The sequence below is a fragment of the Lissotriton vulgaris genome, chromosome 5 (genome assembly GCF_964263255.1).
Source record: "Lissotriton vulgaris chromosome 5, aLisVul1.2, whole genome shotgun sequence".
In the NCBI taxonomy this organism is placed as follows: Eukaryota; Metazoa; Chordata; class Amphibia; order Caudata; family Salamandridae; genus Lissotriton; species Lissotriton vulgaris.
In genome coordinates, this window is record NC_141693.1 from 1,567,117,075 (window position 1) to 1,567,136,538 (window position 19,464).

At 40.8% G+C, this 19,464-nt stretch overlaps 23 non-coding genes across 23 annotated transcripts; 15 read left to right on the forward strand and 8 right to left on the reverse strand.

Moving 5' to 3' along the window:
* The first annotated feature begins 244 nt into the window (after positions 1 to 244).
* Positions 245 to 326, forward strand: TRNAS-GCU (transfer RNA serine (anticodon GCU)). The gene has a single exon. It is a non-coding gene; the product is annotated as a tRNA-Ser (tRNA).
* A 589-nt stretch (positions 327 to 915) lies between these two features.
* TRNAT-UGU (transfer RNA threonine (anticodon UGU)) lies at positions 916 to 987 on the forward strand. Its single transcript has one exon. It is a non-coding gene; the product is annotated as a tRNA-Thr (tRNA).
* Positions 988 to 2,157: 1,170 nt separating this feature from the next.
* TRNAI-UAU (transfer RNA isoleucine (anticodon UAU)) lies at positions 2,158 to 2,252 on the reverse strand. Its single transcript has 2 exons — positions 2,215 to 2,252; positions 2,158 to 2,193 (listed from the first exon to the last, which is right to left on the reverse strand). It is a non-coding gene; the product is annotated as a tRNA-Ile (tRNA).
* Positions 2,253 to 2,541: 289 nt separating this feature from the next.
* TRNAS-GCU (transfer RNA serine (anticodon GCU)) lies at positions 2,542 to 2,623 on the forward strand. The gene has a single exon. It is a non-coding gene; the product is annotated as a tRNA-Ser (tRNA).
* Positions 2,624 to 3,212: 589 nt separating this feature from the next.
* On the forward strand, positions 3,213 to 3,286 carry TRNAT-UGU (transfer RNA threonine (anticodon UGU)). Its single transcript has one exon. It is a non-coding gene; the product is annotated as a tRNA-Thr (tRNA).
* Positions 3,287 to 4,456: 1,170 nt separating this feature from the next.
* Positions 4,457 to 4,551, reverse strand: TRNAI-UAU (transfer RNA isoleucine (anticodon UAU)). The gene is made up of 2 exons: positions 4,514 to 4,551; positions 4,457 to 4,492 (listed from the first exon to the last, which is right to left on the reverse strand). It is a non-coding gene; the product is annotated as a tRNA-Ile (tRNA).
* A 289-nt stretch (positions 4,552 to 4,840) lies between these two features.
* Positions 4,841 to 4,922, forward strand: TRNAS-GCU (transfer RNA serine (anticodon GCU)). The gene has a single exon. It is a non-coding gene; the product is annotated as a tRNA-Ser (tRNA).
* A 1,831-nt stretch (positions 4,923 to 6,753) lies between these two features.
* TRNAI-UAU (transfer RNA isoleucine (anticodon UAU)) lies at positions 6,754 to 6,848 on the reverse strand. The gene is made up of 2 exons: positions 6,811 to 6,848; positions 6,754 to 6,789 (listed from the first exon to the last, which is right to left on the reverse strand). It is a non-coding gene; the product is annotated as a tRNA-Ile (tRNA).
* Positions 6,849 to 7,137: 289 nt separating this feature from the next.
* On the forward strand, positions 7,138 to 7,219 carry TRNAS-GCU (transfer RNA serine (anticodon GCU)). Its single transcript has one exon. It is a non-coding gene; the product is annotated as a tRNA-Ser (tRNA).
* A 589-nt stretch (positions 7,220 to 7,808) lies between these two features.
* Positions 7,809 to 7,880, forward strand: TRNAT-UGU (transfer RNA threonine (anticodon UGU)). Its single transcript has one exon. It is a non-coding gene; the product is annotated as a tRNA-Thr (tRNA).
* Positions 7,881 to 9,050: 1,170 nt separating this feature from the next.
* On the reverse strand, positions 9,051 to 9,145 carry TRNAI-UAU (transfer RNA isoleucine (anticodon UAU)). The gene is made up of 2 exons: positions 9,108 to 9,145; positions 9,051 to 9,086 (listed from the first exon to the last, which is right to left on the reverse strand). It is a non-coding gene; the product is annotated as a tRNA-Ile (tRNA).
* A 289-nt stretch (positions 9,146 to 9,434) lies between these two features.
* On the forward strand, positions 9,435 to 9,516 carry TRNAS-GCU (transfer RNA serine (anticodon GCU)). Its single transcript has one exon. It is a non-coding gene; the product is annotated as a tRNA-Ser (tRNA).
* Positions 9,517 to 11,347: 1,831 nt separating this feature from the next.
* TRNAI-UAU (transfer RNA isoleucine (anticodon UAU)) lies at positions 11,348 to 11,442 on the reverse strand. Its single transcript has 2 exons — positions 11,405 to 11,442; positions 11,348 to 11,383 (listed from the first exon to the last, which is right to left on the reverse strand). It is a non-coding gene; the product is annotated as a tRNA-Ile (tRNA).
* Positions 11,443 to 11,731: 289 nt separating this feature from the next.
* Positions 11,732 to 11,813, forward strand: TRNAS-GCU (transfer RNA serine (anticodon GCU)). The gene has a single exon. It is a non-coding gene; the product is annotated as a tRNA-Ser (tRNA).
* A 589-nt stretch (positions 11,814 to 12,402) lies between these two features.
* TRNAT-UGU (transfer RNA threonine (anticodon UGU)) lies at positions 12,403 to 12,474 on the forward strand. The gene has a single exon. It is a non-coding gene; the product is annotated as a tRNA-Thr (tRNA).
* Positions 12,475 to 13,644: 1,170 nt separating this feature from the next.
* Positions 13,645 to 13,739, reverse strand: TRNAI-UAU (transfer RNA isoleucine (anticodon UAU)). Its single transcript has 2 exons — positions 13,702 to 13,739; positions 13,645 to 13,680 (listed from the first exon to the last, which is right to left on the reverse strand). It is a non-coding gene; the product is annotated as a tRNA-Ile (tRNA).
* A 289-nt stretch (positions 13,740 to 14,028) lies between these two features.
* Positions 14,029 to 14,110, forward strand: TRNAS-GCU (transfer RNA serine (anticodon GCU)). Its single transcript has one exon. It is a non-coding gene; the product is annotated as a tRNA-Ser (tRNA).
* Positions 14,111 to 14,699: 589 nt separating this feature from the next.
* TRNAT-UGU (transfer RNA threonine (anticodon UGU)) lies at positions 14,700 to 14,773 on the forward strand. The gene has a single exon. It is a non-coding gene; the product is annotated as a tRNA-Thr (tRNA).
* Positions 14,774 to 15,943: 1,170 nt separating this feature from the next.
* Positions 15,944 to 16,038, reverse strand: TRNAI-UAU (transfer RNA isoleucine (anticodon UAU)). Its single transcript has 2 exons — positions 16,001 to 16,038; positions 15,944 to 15,979 (listed from the first exon to the last, which is right to left on the reverse strand). It is a non-coding gene; the product is annotated as a tRNA-Ile (tRNA).
* Positions 16,039 to 16,327: 289 nt separating this feature from the next.
* Positions 16,328 to 16,409, forward strand: TRNAS-GCU (transfer RNA serine (anticodon GCU)). Its single transcript has one exon. It is a non-coding gene; the product is annotated as a tRNA-Ser (tRNA).
* A 1,831-nt stretch (positions 16,410 to 18,240) lies between these two features.
* Positions 18,241 to 18,335, reverse strand: TRNAI-UAU (transfer RNA isoleucine (anticodon UAU)). The gene is made up of 2 exons: positions 18,298 to 18,335; positions 18,241 to 18,276 (listed from the first exon to the last, which is right to left on the reverse strand). It is a non-coding gene; the product is annotated as a tRNA-Ile (tRNA).
* A 289-nt stretch (positions 18,336 to 18,624) lies between these two features.
* TRNAS-GCU (transfer RNA serine (anticodon GCU)) lies at positions 18,625 to 18,706 on the forward strand. The gene has a single exon. It is a non-coding gene; the product is annotated as a tRNA-Ser (tRNA).
* A 589-nt stretch (positions 18,707 to 19,295) lies between these two features.
* Positions 19,296 to 19,367, forward strand: TRNAT-UGU (transfer RNA threonine (anticodon UGU)). The gene has a single exon. It is a non-coding gene; the product is annotated as a tRNA-Thr (tRNA).
* The last annotated feature ends 97 nt before the right edge of the window (positions 19,368 to 19,464 follow it).

Below are 19,464 nucleotides of genomic sequence, written 5' to 3' on the forward strand. Positions count from 1 at the left end.
AGTAGATACTGCACTGCTCCATTATTCACTGTGCAAGATCGACTCACATGCTAGCATGTTATCATGACTATTAAAAATACAGTCCAAATGGAATAGATTTGATAATTCTGCTATATCGTGTGCTCTGTCTATTGAACACCCCATACATTTGCCGTTCTGACACAGTCTAGGATAAACTTATGCTTATTTTTAATTAGCACATAGTTAGAATTTCACCAAAAATGAAATATAGGCTCCTAAGGCAGACGAGGTGGCCGAGTGGTTAAGGCGATGGACTGCTAATCCATTGTGCTCTGCACGCGTGGGTTCGAATCCCACCTTCGTCGGAAAGCCATCAGACACTCTTTTGAAGGTGAGCATGTCTTGTAGTACAATTACACTCTCTTTCAAGACACTGCCATAATCCACTAGAAGGGCCCAACTGACTATTCCATTATGGCATTTATGTCAAATAAAGGGAAGTATTTTGTGCTTAATTGAAATTAGATCTTTCATGAAGTGTCCAGAGGATTGCCTATTCCTCACTCCTGGCCTTCCAACCAGTTTGGATAGATAGACTGATAAAAAAGCATTTCTTACTCCTAAAGTTTCAGCCGTCTCAAGTGTATGAGTGTTTACATTTGTCTGCCCCACAGAGACAGATCACTTCTAATAAGTGAGTTCTCTATCTGTCACTGATTGCGGACATACTCACTAGAGCTTTCAGTATGGTCATAAATGTGAATACTCTTATGTTCTCAAATCAAAATGGAGTTTTTCCTACTTTCAAGAAAAGTGTCTTAAGCATGCTCTTCGATTTGTGCACGCATGTAGACATTCAAATGCAACTGCATTTCCATACAGAGTCTCAAAATCATAGATATCTTCATACCGCAGTAAGAATACATGTTGCGATTTACAAACTGCAGGCATACCGGCCTTGTAGCTCAGTGGCAGAGCACTGGTCTTGTAAACCAGGGGTCATGAGTTCAAGCCTCATCAGGGCCTTTTTATATGTGTGTTTCTGTATGTTGTTTTTAAGTCATTCTTTCTAGGAGTCACACCTTGTCTTAAGTTTGCTTATTGACAAGCTTCCCTTTCCATCTTTCATCTTATCAAGAAGACTTCATGAAAACCATTGAACCATAAACTATTGCCTCACCCCTTCCGATCGCCTGACGAACGCCTGACAAACGCCATTCTCACCCCGTCGGGCAAGCCCTGCCGGGCAAAGCCAAATAAGCCATGCATATTTAGAGTTCCTTTGAAAGGCAGAGCGAGGACTAGGACGTCTGTTCCGACTGAGTCTGCATCCACAGAAAGGATGAAATAAGGCTCTAGAAATTTCACCAAGGAGATATGAACTTCATCCCCCTTAAAATACTTTTTCTCCCAGATACCCCGGCTCTTAGTCAAATGAGGTTAATCTTCAAAACCCCACCCCCACTAACCATAAATATTCACCTCTCCTGCTGTCCATTCAATTGATACAAGGTATCTTGTACATGGAGAGAATGTGAGAAAAAGCAGAATTGCTTCATAGATTTGGTGACCTTGGATGGGTGGGCTGGATAAAGAAGTGAACTTGGTTTCCGGAAAGGGAGTATCATGATGGGAATGAGGAAAAGAGAACATGGACCACATTCACAGGTTAGAGAAATAAATGTAATAGGTTGAATGGTTTTGAAAAGCTAGCTTTGAGCAGGAATTGTTTTTTAAAATTGCAAAGAACTAAAAAAGTCAATGTGGGATTGGAGGCACAATCTGAGCAGAAAGCACCATAAGCTGCTATGGTGCAACTCTTATGTTGACTAGAAACTTTAATATGATGATGCTCTTCTTTTGATATTTCTTTGAGTTAAATTTTATTGTATGTAGCTGACACAGCACTGTTTGCAGCTCCTCAGTTTATGGTTATCCCGTGACAACAATGTATTCATCATATTTATTATTCTACAAAAGTATTTTTAAATGCACTGATGTGGTGTTTGCATGCTATGCAAGATGGTACATCATTGAATGTTTATAAGGAGCATCGCATAGGATATGTGATATTTGGCACCTGGAGGAGTCGGACACGCAGATCCTGAAAAGAAGTTAAGACTCTATAGCAAGAGCCGTCTTTATTCTGAGTCTAATCTTTACTTTTAGTGAAATGGTTTATGAAAACCAATCAACTGCTCCAGGTGAGGCTCGAACTCACAACCTCGGCATGGCTCAGTGCAAGTACTGCTGTATAAGTACCGCACGCTAACCGATTGCGCCACTGGAGATCACTGTTTTCATTTCTCCCCATTTGAGCCATCTAGTGCTAACCAAGTAGATACTGCACTGCTCCATTATTCACTGTGCAAGATCGACTCACATGCTAGCATGTTATCATGACTATTAAAAATACAGTCCAAATGGAATAGATTTGATAATTCTGCTATATCGTGTGCTCTGTCTATTGAACACCCCATACATTTGCCGTTCTGAAACAGTCTAGGATAAACTTATGCTTATTTTTAATTAGCACATAGTTAGAATTTCACCAAAAATGAAATATAAGCTCCTAAGGCAGACGAGGTGGCCGAGTGGTTAAGGCGATGGACTGCTAATCCATTGTGCTCTGCACGCGTGGGTTCGAATCCCACCTTCGTCGGAAAGCCATCAGACACTCTTTTGAAGGTGAGCATGTCTTGTAGTACAATTACACTCTCTTTCAAGACACTGCCATAATCCACTAGAAGGGCCCAACTGACTATTCCATTATGGCATTTATGTCAAATAAAGGGAAGTATTTTGTGCTTAATTGAAATTAGATCTTTCATGAAGTGTCCAGAGGATTGCCTATTCCTCACTCCTGGCCTTCCAACCAGTTTGGATAGATAGACTGATAAGAAAGCATTTCTTACTCCTAAAGTTTCAGCCGTCTCAAGTGTATGAGTGTTTACATTTGTCTGCCCCACAGAGACAGATCACTTCTAATAAGTGAGTTCTCTATCTGTCACTGATTGCGGACATACTCACTAGAGCTTTCAGTATGGTCATAAATGTGAATACTCTTATGTTCTCAAATCAAAATGGAGTTTTTCCTACTTTCAAGAAAAGTGTCTTAAGCATGCTCTTCGATTTGTGCACGCATGTAGACATTCAAATGCAACTGCATTTCCATACAGAGTCTCAAAATCATAGATATCTTCATACCGCAGTAAGAATACATGTTGCGATTTACAAACTGCAGGCAGACCGGCCTTGTAGCTCAGTGGCAGAGCACTGGTCTTGTAAACCAGGGGTCATGAGAGTTCAAGCCTCATCAGGGCCTTTTTATATGTGTGTTTCTGTATGTTGTTTTCAAGTCATTCTTTCTAGGAGTCACACCTTGTCTTAAGTTTGCTTATTGACAAGCTTCCCTTTCCATCTTTCATCTTATCAAGAAGACTTCATGAAAACCATTGAACCATAAACTATTGCCTCACCCCTTCCGATCGCCTGACGAACGCCTGACAAACGCCATTCTCACCCCGCCGGGCAAGCCCTGCCGGGCAAAGCCAAATAAGCCATGCATATTTAAAGTTCCTTTGAAAGGCAGAGCGAGGACTAGGACGTCTGTTCCGACTGAGTCTGCATCCACAGAAAGGATGAAATAAGGCTCTAGAAATTTCAACAAGGAGATATGAACTTCATCCCCCTTAAAATACTTTTTCTCCCAGATACCCCGGCTCTTAGTCAAATGAGGTTAATCTTCAAAACCCCACCCCCACTAACCATAAATATTCACCTCTCCTGCTGTCCATTCAATTGATACAAGGTATCTTGTACATGGAGAGAATGTGAGAAAAAGCAGAATTGCTTCATAGATTTGGTGACCTTGGATGGGTGGGCTGGATAAAGAAGTGAACTTGGTTTCCGGAAAGGGAGTATCATGATGGGAATGAGGAAAAGAGAACATGGACCACATTCACAGGTTAGAGAAATAAATGTAATAGGTTGAATGGTTTTGAAAAGCTAGCTTTGAGCAGGAATTGTTTTTTAAAATTGCAAAGAACTAAAAAAGTCAATGTGGGATTGGAGGCACAATCTGAGCAGAAAGCACCATAAGCTGCTATGGTGCAACTCTTATGTTGACTAGAAACTTTAATATGATGATGCTCTTCTTTTGATATTTCTTTGAGTTACATTTTATTGTATGTAGCTGACACAGCACTGTTTGCAGCTCCTCAGTTTATGGTTATCCCGTGACAACAATGTATTCATCATATTTATTATTCTACAAAAGTATTTTTAAATGCACTGATGTGGTGTTTGCATGCTATGCAAGATGGTACATCATTGAATGTTTATAAGGAGCATCGCATAGGATATGTGATATTTGGCACCTGGAGGAGTCGGACACGCAGATCCTGAAAAGAAGTTAAGACTCTATAGCAAGAGCCGTCTTTATTCTGAGTCTAATCTTTACTTTTAGTGAAATGGTTTATGAAAACCAATCAACTGCTCCAGGTGAGGCTCGAACTCACAACCTCGGCATGGCTCAGTGCAAGTACTGCTGTATAAGTACCGCGCGCTAACCGATTGCGCCACTGGAGCTCACTGTTTTCATTTCTCCCCATTTGAGCCATCTAGTGCTAACCAAGTAGATACTGCACTGCTCCATTATTCACTGTGCAAGATCGACTCACATGCTAGCATGTTATCATGACTATTAAAAATACAGTCCAAATGGAATAGATTTGATAATTCTGCTATATCGTGTGCTCTGTCTATTGAACACCCCATACATTTGCCGTTCTGACACAGTCTAGGATAAACTTATGCTTATTTTTAATTAGCACATAGTTAGAATTTAACCAAAAATGAAATATAGGCTCCTAAGGCAGACGAGGTGGCCGAGTGGTTAAGGCGATGGACTGCTAATCCATTGTGCTCTGCACGCGTGGGTTCGAATCCCACCTTCGTCGGAAAGCCATCAGACACTCTTTTGAAGGTGAGCATGTCTTGTAGTACAATTACACTCTCTTTCAAGACACTGCCATAATCCACTAGAAGGGCCCAACTGACTATTCCATTATGGCATTTATGTCAAATAAAGGGAAGTATTTTGTGCTTAATTGAAATTAGATCTTTCATGAAGTGTCCAGAGGATTGCCTATTCCTCACTCCTGGCCTTCCAACCAGTTTGGATAGATAGACTGATAAGAAAGCATTTCTTACTCCTAAAGTTTCAGCCGTCTCAAGTGTATGAGTGTTTACATTTGTCTGCCCCACAGAGACAGATCACTTCTAATAAGTGAGTTCTCTATCTGTCACTGATTGCGGACATACTCACTAGAGCTTTCAGTATGGTCATAAATGTGAATACTCTTATGTTCTCAAATCAAAATGGAGTTTTTCCTACTTTCAAGAAAAGTGTCTTAAGCATGCTCTTCGATTTGTGCACGCATGTAGACATTCAAATGCAACTGCATTTCCATACAGAGTCTCAAAATCATAGATATCTTCATACCGCAGTAAGAATACATGTTGCGATTTACAAACTGCAGGCAGACTGGCCTTGTAGCACAGTGGCAGAGCACTGGTCTTGTAAACCAGGGGTCATGAATTCAAGCCTCATCAGGGCCTTTTTATATGTGTGTTTCTGTATGTTGTTTTCAAGTCATTCTTTCTAGGAGTCACACCTTGTCTTAAGTTTGCTTATTGACAAGCTTCCCTTTCCATCTTTCATCTTATCAAGAAGACTTCATGAAAACCATTGAACCATAAACTATTGCCTCACCCCTTCCGATCGCCTGACGAACGCCTGACAAACGCCATTCTCACCCCGCCGGGCAAGCCCTGCCGGGCAAAGCCAAATAAGCCATGCATATTTAGAGTTCCTTTGAAAGGCAGAGCGAGGACTAGGACGTCTGTTCCGACTGAGTCTGCATCCACAGAAAGGATGAAATAAGGCTCTAGAAATTTCACCAAGGAGATATGAACTTCATCCCCCTTAAAATACTTTTTCTCCCAGATACCCCGGCTCTTAGTCAAATGAGGTTAATCTTCAAAACCCCACCCCCACTAACCATAAATATTCACGTCTCCTGCTGTCCATTCAATTGATACAAGGTATCTTGTACATGGAGAGAATGTGAGAAAAAGCAGAATTGCTTCATAGATTTGGTGACTTTGGATGGGTGGGCTGGATAAAGAAGTGAACTTGGTTTCCGGAAAGGGAGTATCATGATGGGAATGAGGAAAAGAGAACATGGACCACATTCACAGGTTAGAGAAATAAATGTAATAGGTTGAATGGTTTTGAAAAGCTAGCTTTGAGCAGGAATTGTTTTTTAAAATTGCAAAGAACTAAAAAAGTCAATGTGGGATTGAAGGCACAATCTGAGCAGAAAGCACCATAAGCTGCTATGGTGCAACTCTTATGTTGACTAGAAACTTTAATATGATGATGCTCTTCTTTTGATATTTCTTTGAGTTACATTTTATTGTATGTAGCTGACACAGCACTGTTTGCAGCTCCTCAGTTTATGGTTATCCCGTGACAACAATGTATTCATCATATTTATTATTCTACAAAAGTATTTTTAAATGCACTGATGTGGTGTTTGCATGCTATGCAAGATGGTACATCATTGAATGTTTATAAGGAGCATCGCATAGGATATGTGATATTTGGCACCTGGAGGAGTCGGACACGCAGATCCTGAAAAGAAGTTAAGACTCTATAGCAAGAGCCGTCTTTATTCTGAGTCTAATCTTTACTTTTAGTGAAATGGTTTATGAAAACCAATCAACTGCTCCAGGTGAGGCTCGAACTCACAACCTCGGCATGGCTCAGTGCAAGTACTGCTGTATAAGTACCGCGCGCTAACCGATTGCGCCACTGGAGCTCACTGTTTTCATTTCTCCCCATTTGAGCCATCTAGTGCTAACCAAGTAGATACTGCACTGCTCCATTATTCACTGTGCAAGATCGACTCACATGCTAGCATGTTATCATGACTATTAAAAATACAGTCCAAATGGAATAGATTTGATAATTCTGCTATATCGTGTGCTCTGTCTATTGAACACCCCATACATTTGCCGTTCTGACACAGTCTAGGATAAACTTATGCTTATTTTTAATTAGCACATAGTTAGAATTTCACCAAAAATGAAATATAGGCTCCTAAGGCAGACGAGGTGGCCGAGTGGTTAAGGCGATGGACTGCTAATCCATTGTGCTCTGCACGCGTGGGTTCGAATCCCACCTTCGTCGGAAAGCCATCAGACACTCTTTTGAAGGTGAGCATGTCTTGTAGTACAATTACACTCTCTTTCAAGACACTGCCATAATCCACTAGAAGGGCCCAACTGACTATTCCATTATGGCATTTATGTCAAATAAAGGGAAGTATTTTGTGCTTAATTGAAATTAGATCTTTCATGAAGTGTCCAGAGGATTGCCTATTCCTCACTCCTGGCCTTCCAACCAGTTTGGATAGATAGACTGATAAAAAAGCATTTCTTACTCCTAAAGTTTCAGCCGTCTCAAGTGTATGAGTGTTTACATTTGTCTGCCCCACAGAGACAGATCACTTCTAATAAGTGAGTTCTCTATCTGTCACTGATTGCGGACATACTCACTAGAGCTTTCAGTATGGTCATAAATGTGAATACTCTTATGTTCTCAAATCAAAATGGAGTTTTTCCTACTTTCAAGAAAAGTGTCTTAAGCATGCTCTTCGATTTGTGCACGCATGTAGACATTCAAATGCAACTGCATTTCCATACAGAGTCTCAAAATCATAGATATCTTCATACCGCAGTAAGAATACATGTTGCGATTTACAAACTGCAGGCATACCGGCCTTGTAGCTCAGTGGCAGAGCACTGGTCTTGTAAACCAGGGGTCATGAGTTCAAGCCTCATCAGGGCCTTTTTATATGTGTGTTTCTGTATGTTGTTTTTAAGTCATTCTTTCTAGGAGTCACACCTTGTCTTAAGTTTGCTTATTGACAAGCTTCCCTTTCCATCTTTCATCTTATCAAGAAGACCTCATGAAAACCATTGAACCATAAACTATTGCCTCACCCCTTCCGATCGCCTGACGAACGCCTGACAAACGCCATTCTCACCCCGCCGGGCAAGCCCTGCCGGGCAAAGCCAAATAAGCCATGCATATTTAGAGTTCCTTTGAAAGGCAGAGCGAGGACTAGGACGTCTGTTCCGACTGAGTCTGCATCCACAGAAAGGATGAAATAAGGCTCTAGAAATTTCACCAAGGAGATATGAACTTCATCCCCCTTAAAATACTTTTTCTCCCAGATACCCCGGCTCTTAGTCAAATGAGGTTAATCTTCAAAACCCCACCCCCACTAACCATAAATATTCACCTCTCCTGCTGTCCATTCAATTGATACAAGGTATCTTGTACATGGAGAGAATGTGAGAAAAAGCAGAATTGCTTCATAGATTTGGTGACCTTGGATGGGTGGGCTGGATAAAGAAGTGAACTTGGTTTCCGGAAAGGGAGTATCATGATGGGAATGAGGAAAAGAGAACATGGACCACATTCACAGGTTAGAGAAATAAATGTAATAGGTTGAATGGTTTTGAAAAGCTAGCTTTGAGCAGGAATTGTTTTTTAAAATTGCAAAGAACTAAAAAAGTCAATGTGGGATTGGAGGCACAATCTGAGCAGAAAGCACCATAAGCTGCTATGGTGCAACTCTTATGTTGACTAGAAACTTTAATATGATGATGCTCTTCTTTTGATATTTCTTTGAGTTAAATGTTATTGTATGTAGCTGACACAGCACTGTTTGCAGCTCCTCAGTTTATGGTTATCCCGTGACAACAATGTATTCATCATATTTATTATTCTACAAAAGTATTTTTAAATGCACTGATGTGGTGTTTGCATGCTATGCAAGATGGTACATCATTGAATGTTTATAAGGAGCATCGCATAGGATATGTGATATTTGGCACCTGGAGGAGTCGGACACGCAGATCCTGAAAAGAAGTTAAGACTCTATAGCAAGAGCCGTCTTTATTCTGAGTCTAATCTTTACTTTTAGTGAAATGGTTTATGAAAACCAATCAACTGCTCCAGGTGAGGCTCGAACTCACAACCTCGGCATGGCTCAGTGCAAGTACTGCTGTATAAGTACTGCGCGCTAACCGATTGCGCCACTGGAGATCACTGTTTTCATTTCTCCCCATTTGAGCCATCTAGTGCTAACCAAGTAGATACTGCACTGCTCCATTATTCACTGTGCAAGATCGACTCACATGCTAGCATGTTATCATGACTATTAAAAATACAGTCCAAATGGAATAGATTTGATAATTCTGCTATATCGTGTGCTCTGTCTATTGAACACCCCATACATTTGCCGTTCTGAAACAGTCTAGGATAAACTTATGCTTATTTTTAATTAGCACATAGTTAGAATTTCACCAAAAATGAAATATAAGCTCCTAAGGCAGACGAGGTGGCCGAGTGGTTAAGGCGATGGACTGCTAATCCATTGTGCTCTGCACGCGTGGGTTCGAATCCCACCTTCGTCGGAAAGCCATCAGACACTCTTTTGAAGGTGAGCATGTCTTGTAGTACAATTACACTCTCTTTCAAGACACTGCCATAATCCACTAGAAGGGCCCAACTGACTATTCCATTATGGCATTTATGTCAAATAAAGGGAAGTATTTTGTGCTTAATTGAAATTAGATCTTTCATGAAGTGTCCAGAGGATTGCATATTCCTCACTCCTGGCCTTCCAACCAGTTTGGATAGATAGACTGATAAGAAAGCATTTCTTACTCCTAAAGTTTCAGCCGTCTCAAGTGTATGAGTGTTTACATTTGTCTGCCCCACAGAGACAGATCACTTCTAATAAGTGAGTTCTCTATCTGTCACTGATTGCGGACATACTCACTAGAGCTTTCAGTATGGTCATAAATGTGAATACTCTTATGTTCTCAAATCAAAATGGAGTTTTTCCTACTTTCAAGAAAAGTGTCTTAAGCATGCTCTTCGATTTGTGCACGCATGTAGACATTCAAATGCAACTGCATTTCCATACAGAGTCTCAAAATCATAGATATCTTCATACCGCAGTAAGAATACATGTTGCGATTTACAAACTGCAGGCAGACTGGCCTTGTAGCACAGTGGCAGAGCACTGGTCTTGTAAACCAGGGGTCATGAATTCAAGCCTCATCAGGGCCTTTTTATATGTGTGTTTCTGTATGGTGTTTTCAAGTCATTCTTTCTAGGAGTCACACCTTGTCTTAAGTTTGCTTATTGACAAGCTTCCCTTTCCATCTTTCATCTTATCAAGAAGACTTCATGAAAACCATTGAACCATAAACTATTGCCTCACCCCTTCCGATCGCCTGACGAACGCCTGACAAACGCCATTCTCACCCCGCCGGGCAAGCCCTGCCGGGCAAAGCCAAATAAGCCATGCATATTTAGAGTTCCTTTGAAAGGCAGAGCGAGGACTAGGACGTCTGTTCCGACTGAGTCTGCATCCACAGAAAGGATGAAATAAGGCTCTAGAAATTTCACCAAGGAGATATGAACTTCATCCCCCTTAAAATACTTTTTCTCCCAGATACCCCGGCTCTTAGTCAAATGAGGTTAATCTTCAAAACCCCACCCCCACTAACCATAAATATTCACCTCTCCTGCTGTCCATTCAATTGATACAAGGTATCTTGTACATGGAGAGAATGTGAGAAAAAGCAGAATTGCTTCATAGATTTGGTGACTTTGGATGGGTGGGCTGGATAAAGAAGTGAACTTGGTTTCCGGAAAGGGAGTATCATGATGGGAATGAGGAAAAGAGAACATGGACCACATTCACAGGTTAGAGAAATAAATGTAATAGGTTGAATGGTTTTGAAAAGCTAGCTTTGAGCAGGAATTGTTTTTTAAAATTGCAAAGAACTAAAAAAGTCAATGTGGGATTGAAGGCACAATCTGAGCAGAAAGCACCATAAGCTGCTATGGTGCAACTCTTATGTTGACTAGAAACTTTAATATGATGATGCTCTTCTTTTGATATTTCTTTGAGTTACATTTTATTGTATGTAGCTGACACAGCACTGTTTGCAGCTCCTCAGTTTATGGTTATCCCGTGACAACAATGTATTCATCATATTTATTATTCTACAAAAGTATTTTTAAATGCACTGATGTGGTGTTTGCATGCTATGCAAGATGGTACATCATTGAATGTTTATAAGGAGCATCGCATAGGATATGTGATATTTGGCACCTGGAGGAGTCGGACACGCAGATCCTGAAAAGAAGTTAAGACTCTATAGCAAGAGCCGTCTTTATTCTGAGTCTAATCTTTACTTTTAGTGAAATGGTTTATGAAAACCAATCAACTGCTCCAGGTGAGGCTCGAACTCACAACCTCGGCATGGCTCAGTGCAAGTACTGCTGTATAAGTACCGCGCGCTAACCGATTGCGCCACTGGAGCTCACTGTTTTCATTTCTCCCCATTTGAGCCATCTAGTGCTAACCAAGTAGATACTGCACTGCTCCATTATTCACTGTGCAAGATCGACTCACATGCTAGCATGTTATCATGACTATTAAAAATACAGTCCAAATGGAATAGATTTGATAATTCTGCTATATCGTGTGCTCTGTCTATTGAACACCCCATACATTTGCCGTTCTGACACAGTCTAGGATAAACTTATGCTTATTTTTAATTAGCACATAGTTAGAATTTCACCAAAAATGAAATATAGGCTCCTAAGGCAGACGAGGTGGCCGAGTGGTTAAGGCGATGGACTGCTAATCCATTGTGCTCTGCACGCGTGGGTTCGAATCCCACCTTCGTCGGAAAGCCATCAGACACTCTTTTGAAGGTGAGCATGTCTTGTAGTACAATTACACTCTCTTTCAAGACACTGCCATAATCCACTAGAAGGGCCCAACTGACTATTCCATTATGGCATTTATGTCAAATAAAGGGAAGTATTTTGTGCTTAATTGAAATTAGATCTTTCATGAAGTGTCCAGAGGATTGCCTATTCCTCACTCCTGGCCTTCCAACCAGTTTGGATAGATAGACTGATAAAAAAGCATTTCTTACTCCTAAAGTTTCAGCCGTCTCAAGTGTATGAGTGTTTACATTTGTCTGCCCCACAGAGACAGATCACTTCTAATAAGTGAGTTCTCTATCTGTCACTGATTGCGGACATACTCACTAGAGCTTTCAGTATGGTCATAAATGTGAATACTCTTATGTTCTCAAATCAAAATGGAGTTTTTCCTACTTTCAAGAAAAGTGTCTTAAGCATGCTCTTCGATTTGTGCACGCATGTAGACATTCAAATGCAACTGCATTTCCATACAGAGTCTCAAAATCATAGATATCTTCATACCGCAGTAAGAATACATGTTGCGATTTACAAACTGCAGGCATACCGGCCTTGTAGCTCAGTGGCAGAGCACTGGTCTTGTAAACCAGGGGTCATGAGTTCAAGCCTCATCAGGGCCTTTTTATATGTGTGTTTCTGTATGTTGTTTTTAAGTCATTCTTTCTAGGAGTCACACCTTGTCTTAAGTTTGCTTATTGACAAGCTTCCCTTTCCATCTTTCATCTTATCAAGAAGACTTCATGAAAACCATTGAACCATAAACTATTGCCTCACCCCTTCCGATCGCCTGACGAACGCCTGACAAACGCCATTCTCACCCCGTCGGGCAAGCCCTGCCGGGCAAAGCCAAATAAGCCATGCATATTTAGAGTTCCTTTGAAAGGCAGAGCGAGGACTAGGACGTCTGTTCCGACTGAGTCTGCATCCACAGAAAGGATGAAATAAGGCTCTAGAAATTTCACCAAGGAGATATGAACTTCATCCCCCTTAAAATACTTTTTCTCCCAGATACCCCGGCTCTTAGTCAAATGAGGTTAATCTTCAAAACCCCACCCCCACTAACCATAAATATTCACCTCTCCTGCTGTCCATTCAATTGATACAAGGTATCTTGTACATGGAGAGAATGTGAGAAAAAGCAGAATTGCTTCATAGATTTGGTGACCTTGGATGGGTGGGCTGGATAAAGAAGTGAACTTGGTTTCCGGAAAGGGAGTATCATGATGGGAATGAGGAAAAGAGAACATGGACCACATTCACAGGTTAGAGAAATAAATGTAATAGGTTGAATGGTTTTGAAAAGCTAGCTTTGAGCAGGAATTGTTTTTTAAAATTGCAAAGAACTAAAAAAGTCAATGTGGGATTGGAGGCACAATCTGAGCAGAAAGCACCATAAGCTGCTATGGTGCAACTCTTATGTTGACTAGAAACTTTAATATGATGATGCTCTTCTTTTGATATTTCTTTGAGTTAAATTTTATTGTATGTAGCTGACACAGCACTGTTTGCAGCTCCTCAGTTTATGGTTATCCCGTGACAACAATGTATTCATCATATTTATTATTCTACAAAAGTATTTTTAAATGCACTGATGTGGTGTTTGCATGCTATGCAAGATGGTACATCATTGAATGTTTATAAGGAGCATCGCATAGGATATGTGATATTTGGCACCTGGAGGAGTCGGACACGCAGATCCTGAAAAGAAGTTAAGACTCTATAGCAAGAGCCGTCTTTATTCTGAGTCTAATCTTTACTTTTAGTGAAATGGTTTATGAAAACCAATCAACTGCTCCAGGTGAGGCTCGAACTCACAACCTCGGCATGGCTCAGTGCAAGTACTGCTGTATAAGTACCGCGCGCTAACCGATTGCGCCACTGGAGATCACTGTTTTCATTTCTCCCCATTTGAGCCATCTAGTGCTAACCAAGTAGATACTGCACTGCTCCATTATTCACTGTGCAAGATCGACTCACATGCTAGCATGTTATCATGACTATTAAAAATACAGTCCAAATGGAATAGATTTGATAATTCTGCTATATCGTGTGCTCTGTCTATTGAACACCCCATACATTTGCCGTTCTGAAACAGTCTAGGATAAACTTATGCTTATTTTTAATTAGCACATAGTTAGAATTTCACCAAAAATGAAATATAAGCTCCTAAGGCAGACGAGGTGGCCGAGTGGTTAAGGCGATGGACTGCTAATCCATTGTGCTCTGCACGCGTGGGTTCGAATCCCACCTTCGTCGGAAAGCCATCAGACACTCTTTTGAAGGTGAGCATGTCTTGTAGTACAATTACACTCTCTTTCAAGACACTGCCATAATCCACTAGAAGGGCCCAACTGACTATTCCATTATGGCATTTATGTCAAATAAAGGGAAGTATTTTGTGCTTAATTGAAATTAGATCTTTCATGAAGTGTCCAGAGGATTGCCTATTCCTCACTCCTGGCCTTCCAACCAGTTTGGATAGATAGACTGATAAGAAAGCATTTCTTACTCCTAAAGTTTCAGCCGTCTCAAGTGTATGAGTGTTTACATTTGTCTGCCCCACAGAGACAGATCACTTCTAATAAGTGAGTTCTCTATCTGTCACTGATTGCGGACATACTCACTAGAGCTTTCAGTATGGTCATAAATGTGAATACTCTTATGTTCTCAAATCAAAATGGAGTTTTTCCTACTTTCAAGAAAAGTGTCTTAAGCATGCTCTTCGATTTGTGCACGCATGTAGACATTCAAATGCAACTGCATTTCCATACAGAGTCTCAAAATCATAGATATCTTCATACCGCAGTAAGAATACATGTTGCGATTTACAAACTGCAGGCAGACCGGCCTTGTAGCTCAGTGGCAGAGCACTGGTCTTGTAAACCAGGGGTCATGAGAGTTCAAGCCTCATCAGGGCCTTTTTATATGTGTGTTTCTGTATGTTGTTTTCAAGTCATTCTTTCTAGGAGTCACACCTTGTCTTAAGTTTGCTTATTGACAAGCTTCCCTTTCCATCTTTCATCTTATCAAGAAGACTTCATGAAAACCATTGAACCATAAACTATTGCCTCACCCCTTCCGATCGCCTGACGAACGCCTGACAAACGCCATTCTCACCCCGCCGGGCAAGCCCTGCCGGGCAAAGCCAAATAAGCCATGCATATTTAAAGTTCCTTTGAAAGGCAGAGCGAGGACTAGGACGTCTGTTCCGACTGAGTCTGCATCCACAGAAAGGATGAAATAAGGCTCTAGAAATTTCAACAAGGAGATATGAACTTCATCCCCCTTAAAATACTTTTTCTCCCAGATACCCCGGCTCTTAGTCAAATGAGGTTAATCTTCAAAACCCCACCCCCACTAACCATAAATATTCACCTCTCCTGCTGTCCATTCAATTGATACAAGGTATCTTGTACATGGAGAGAATGTGAGAAAAAGCAGAATTGCTTCATAGATTTGGTGACCTTGGATGGGTGGGCTGGATAAAGAAGTGAACTTGGTTTCCGGAAAGGGAGTATCATGATGGGAATGAGGAAAAGAGAACATGGACCACATTCACAGGTTAGAGAAATAAATGTAATAGGTTGAATGGTTTTGAAAAGCTAGCTTTGAGCAGGAATTGTTTTTTAAAATTGCAAAGAACTAAAAAAGTCAATGTGGGATTGGAGGCACAATCTGAGCAGAAAGCACCATAAGCTGCTATGGTGCAACTCTTATGTTGACTAGAAACTTTAATATGATGATGCTCTTCTTTTGATATTTCTTTGAGTTACATTTTATTGTATGTAGCTGACACAGCACTGTTTGCAGCTCCTCAGTTTATGGTTATCCCGTGACAACAATGTATTCATCATATTTATTATTCTACAAAAGTATTTTTAAATGCACTGATGTGGTGTTTGCATGCTATGCAAGATGGTACATCATTGAATGTTTATAAGGAGCATCGCATAGGATATGTGATATTTGGCACCTGGAGGAGTCGGACACGCAGATCCTGAAAAGAAGTTAAGACTCTATAGCAAGAGCCGTCTTTATTCTGAGTCTAATCTTTACTTTTAGTGAAATGGTTTATGAAAACCAATCAACTGCTCCAGGTGAGGCTCGAACTCACAACCTCGGCATGGCTCAGTGCAAGTACTGCTGTATAAGTACCGCGCGCTAACCGATTGCGCCACTGGAGCTCACTGTTTTCATTTCTCCCCATTTGAGCCATCTAGTGCTAACCAAGTAGATACTGCACTGCTCCATTATTCACTGTGCAAGATCGACTCACATGCTAGCATGTTATCATGACTATTAAAAATACAGTCCAAATGGAATAGATTTGATAATTCTGCTATATCGTGTGCTCTGTCTATTGAACACCCCATACATTTGCCGTTCTGACACAGTCTAGGATAAACTTATGCTTATTTTTAATTAGCACATAGTTAGAATTTAACCAAAAATGAAATATAGGCTCCTAAGGCAGACGAGGTGGCCGAGTGGTTAAGGCGATGGACTGCTAATCCATTGTGCTCTGCACGCGTGGGTTCGAATCCCACCTTCGTCGGAAAGCCATCAGACACTCTTTTGAAGGTGAGCATGTCTTGTAGTACAATTACACTCTCTTTCAAGACACTGCCATAATCCACTAGAAGGGCCCAACTGACTATTCCATTATGGCATTTATGTCAAATAAAGGGAAGTATTTTGTGCTTAATTGAAATTAGATCTTTCATGAAGTGTCCAGAGGATTGCCTATTCCTCACTCCTGGCCTTCCAACCAGTTTGGATAGATAGACTGATAAGAAAGCATTTCTTACTCCTAAAGTTTCAGCCGTCTCAAGTGTATGAGTGTTTACATTTGTCTGCCCCACAGAGACAGATCACTTCTAATAAGTGAGTTCTCTATCTGTCACTGATTGCGGACATACTCACTAGAGCTTTCAGTATGGTCATAAATGTGAATACTCTTATGTTCTCAAATCAAAATGGAGTTTTTCCTACTTTCAAGAAAAGTGTCTTAAGCATGCTCTTCGATTTGTGCACGCATGTAGACATTCAAATGCAACTGCATTTCCATACAGAGTCTCAAAATCATAGATATCTTCATACCGCAGTAAGAATACATGTTGCGATTTACAAACTGCAGGCAGACTGGCCTTGTAGCACAGTGGCAGAGCACTGGTCTTGTAAACCAGGGGTCATGAATTCAAGCCTCATCAGGGCCTTTTTATATGTGTGTTTCTGTATGTTGTTTTCAAGTCATTCTTTCTAGGAGTCACACCTTGTCTTAAGTTTGCTTATTGACAAGCTTCCCTTTCCATCTTTCATCTTATCAAGAAGACTTCATGAAAACCATTGAACCATAAACTATTGCCTCACCCCTTCCGATCGCCTGACGAACGCCTGACAAACGCCATTCTCACCCCGCCGGGCAAGCCCTGCCGGGCAAAGCCAAATAAGCCATGCATATTTAGAGTTCCTTTGAAAGGCAGAGCGAGGACTAGGACGTCTGTTCCGACTGAGTCTGCATCCACAGAAAGGATGAAATAAGGCTCTAGAAATTTCACCAAGGAGATATGAACTTCATCCCCCTTAAAATACTTTTTCTCCCAGATACCCCGGCTCTTAGTCAAATGAGGTTAATCTTCAAAACCCCACCCCCACTAACCATAAATATTCACCTCTCCTGCTGTCCATTCAATTGATACAAGGTATCTTGTACATGGAGAGAATGTGAGAAAAAGCAGAATTGCTTCATAGATTTGGTGACTTTGGATGGGTGGGCTGGATAAAGAAGTGAACTTGGTTTCCGGAAAGGGAGTATCATGATGGGAATGAGGAAAAGAGAACATGGACCACATTCACAGGTTAGAGAAATAAATGTAATAGGTTGAATGGTTTTGAAAAGCTAGCTTTGAGCAGGAATTGTTTTTTAAAATTGCAAAGAACTAAAAAAGTCAATGTGGGATTGAAGGCACAATCTGAGCAGAAAGCACCATAAGCTGCTATGGTGCAACTCTTATGTTGACTAGAAACTTTAATATGATGATGCTCTTCTTTTGATATTTCTTTGAGTTACATTTTATTGTATGTAGCTGACACAGCACTGTTTGCAGCTCCTCAGTTTATGGTTATCCCGTGACAACAATGTATTCATCATATTTATTATTCTACAAAAGTATTTTTAAATGCACTGATGTGGTGTTTGCATGCTATGCAAGATGGTACATCATTGAATGTTTATAAGGAGCATCGCATAGGATATGTGATATTTGGCACCTGGAGGAGTCGGACACGCAGATCCTGAAAAGAAGTTAAGACTCTATAGCAAGAGCCGTCTTTATTCTGAGTCTAATCTTTACTTTTAGTGAAATGGTTTATGAAAACCAATCAACTGCTCCAGGTGAGGCTCGAACTCACAACCTCGGCATGGCTCAGTGCAAGTACTGCTGTATAAGTACCGCGCGCTAACCGATTGCGCCACTGGAGCTCACTGTTTTCATTTCTCCCCATTTGAGCCATCTAGTGCTAACCAAGTAGATACTGCACTGCTCCATTATTCACTGTGCAAGATCGACTCACATGCTAGCATGTTATCATGACTATTAAAAATACAGTCCAAATGGAATAGATTTGATAATTCTGCTATATCGTGTGCTCTGTCTATTGAACACCCCATACATTTGCCGTTCTGACACAGTCTAGGATAAACTTATGCTTATTTTTAATTAGCACATAGTTAGAATTTCACCAAAAATGAAATATAGGCTCCTAAGGCAGACGAGGTGGCCGAGTGGTTAAGGCGATGGACTGCTAATCCATTGTGCTCTGCACGCGTGGGTTCGAATCCCACCTTCGTCGGAAAGCCATCAGACACTCTTTTGAAGGTGAGCATGTCTTGTAGTACAATTACACTCTCTTTCAAGACACTGCCATAATCCACTAGAAGGGCCCAACTGACTATTCCAGTATGGCATTTATGTCAAATAAAGGGAAGTATTTTGTGCTTAATTGAAATTAGATCTTTCATGAAGTGTCCAGAGGATTGCCTATTCCTCACTCCTGGCCTTCCAACCAGTTTGGATAGATAGACTGATAAAAAAGCATTTCTTACTCCTAAAGTTTCAGCCGTCTCAAGTGTATGAGTGTTTACATTTGTCTGCCCCACAGAGACAGATCACTTCTAATAAGTGAGTTCTCTATCTGTCACTGATTGCGGACATACTCACTAGAGCTTTCAGTATGGTCATAAATGTGAATACTCTTATGTTCTCAAATCAAAATGGAGTTTTTCCTACTTTCAAGAAAAGTGTCTTAAGCATGCTCTTCGATTTGTGCACGCATGTAGACATTCAAATGCAACTGCATTTCCATACAGAGTCTCAAAATCATAGATATCTTCATACCGCAGTAAGAATACATGTTGCGATTTACAAACTGCAGGCATACCGGCCTTGTAGCTCAGTGGCAGAGCACTGGTCTTGTAAACCAGGGGTCATGAGTTCAAGCCTCATCAGGGCCTTTTTATATGTGTGTTTCTGTATGTTGTTTTTAAGTCATTCTTTCTAGGAGTCACACCTTGTCTTAAGTTTGCTTATTGACAAGCTTCCCTTTCCATC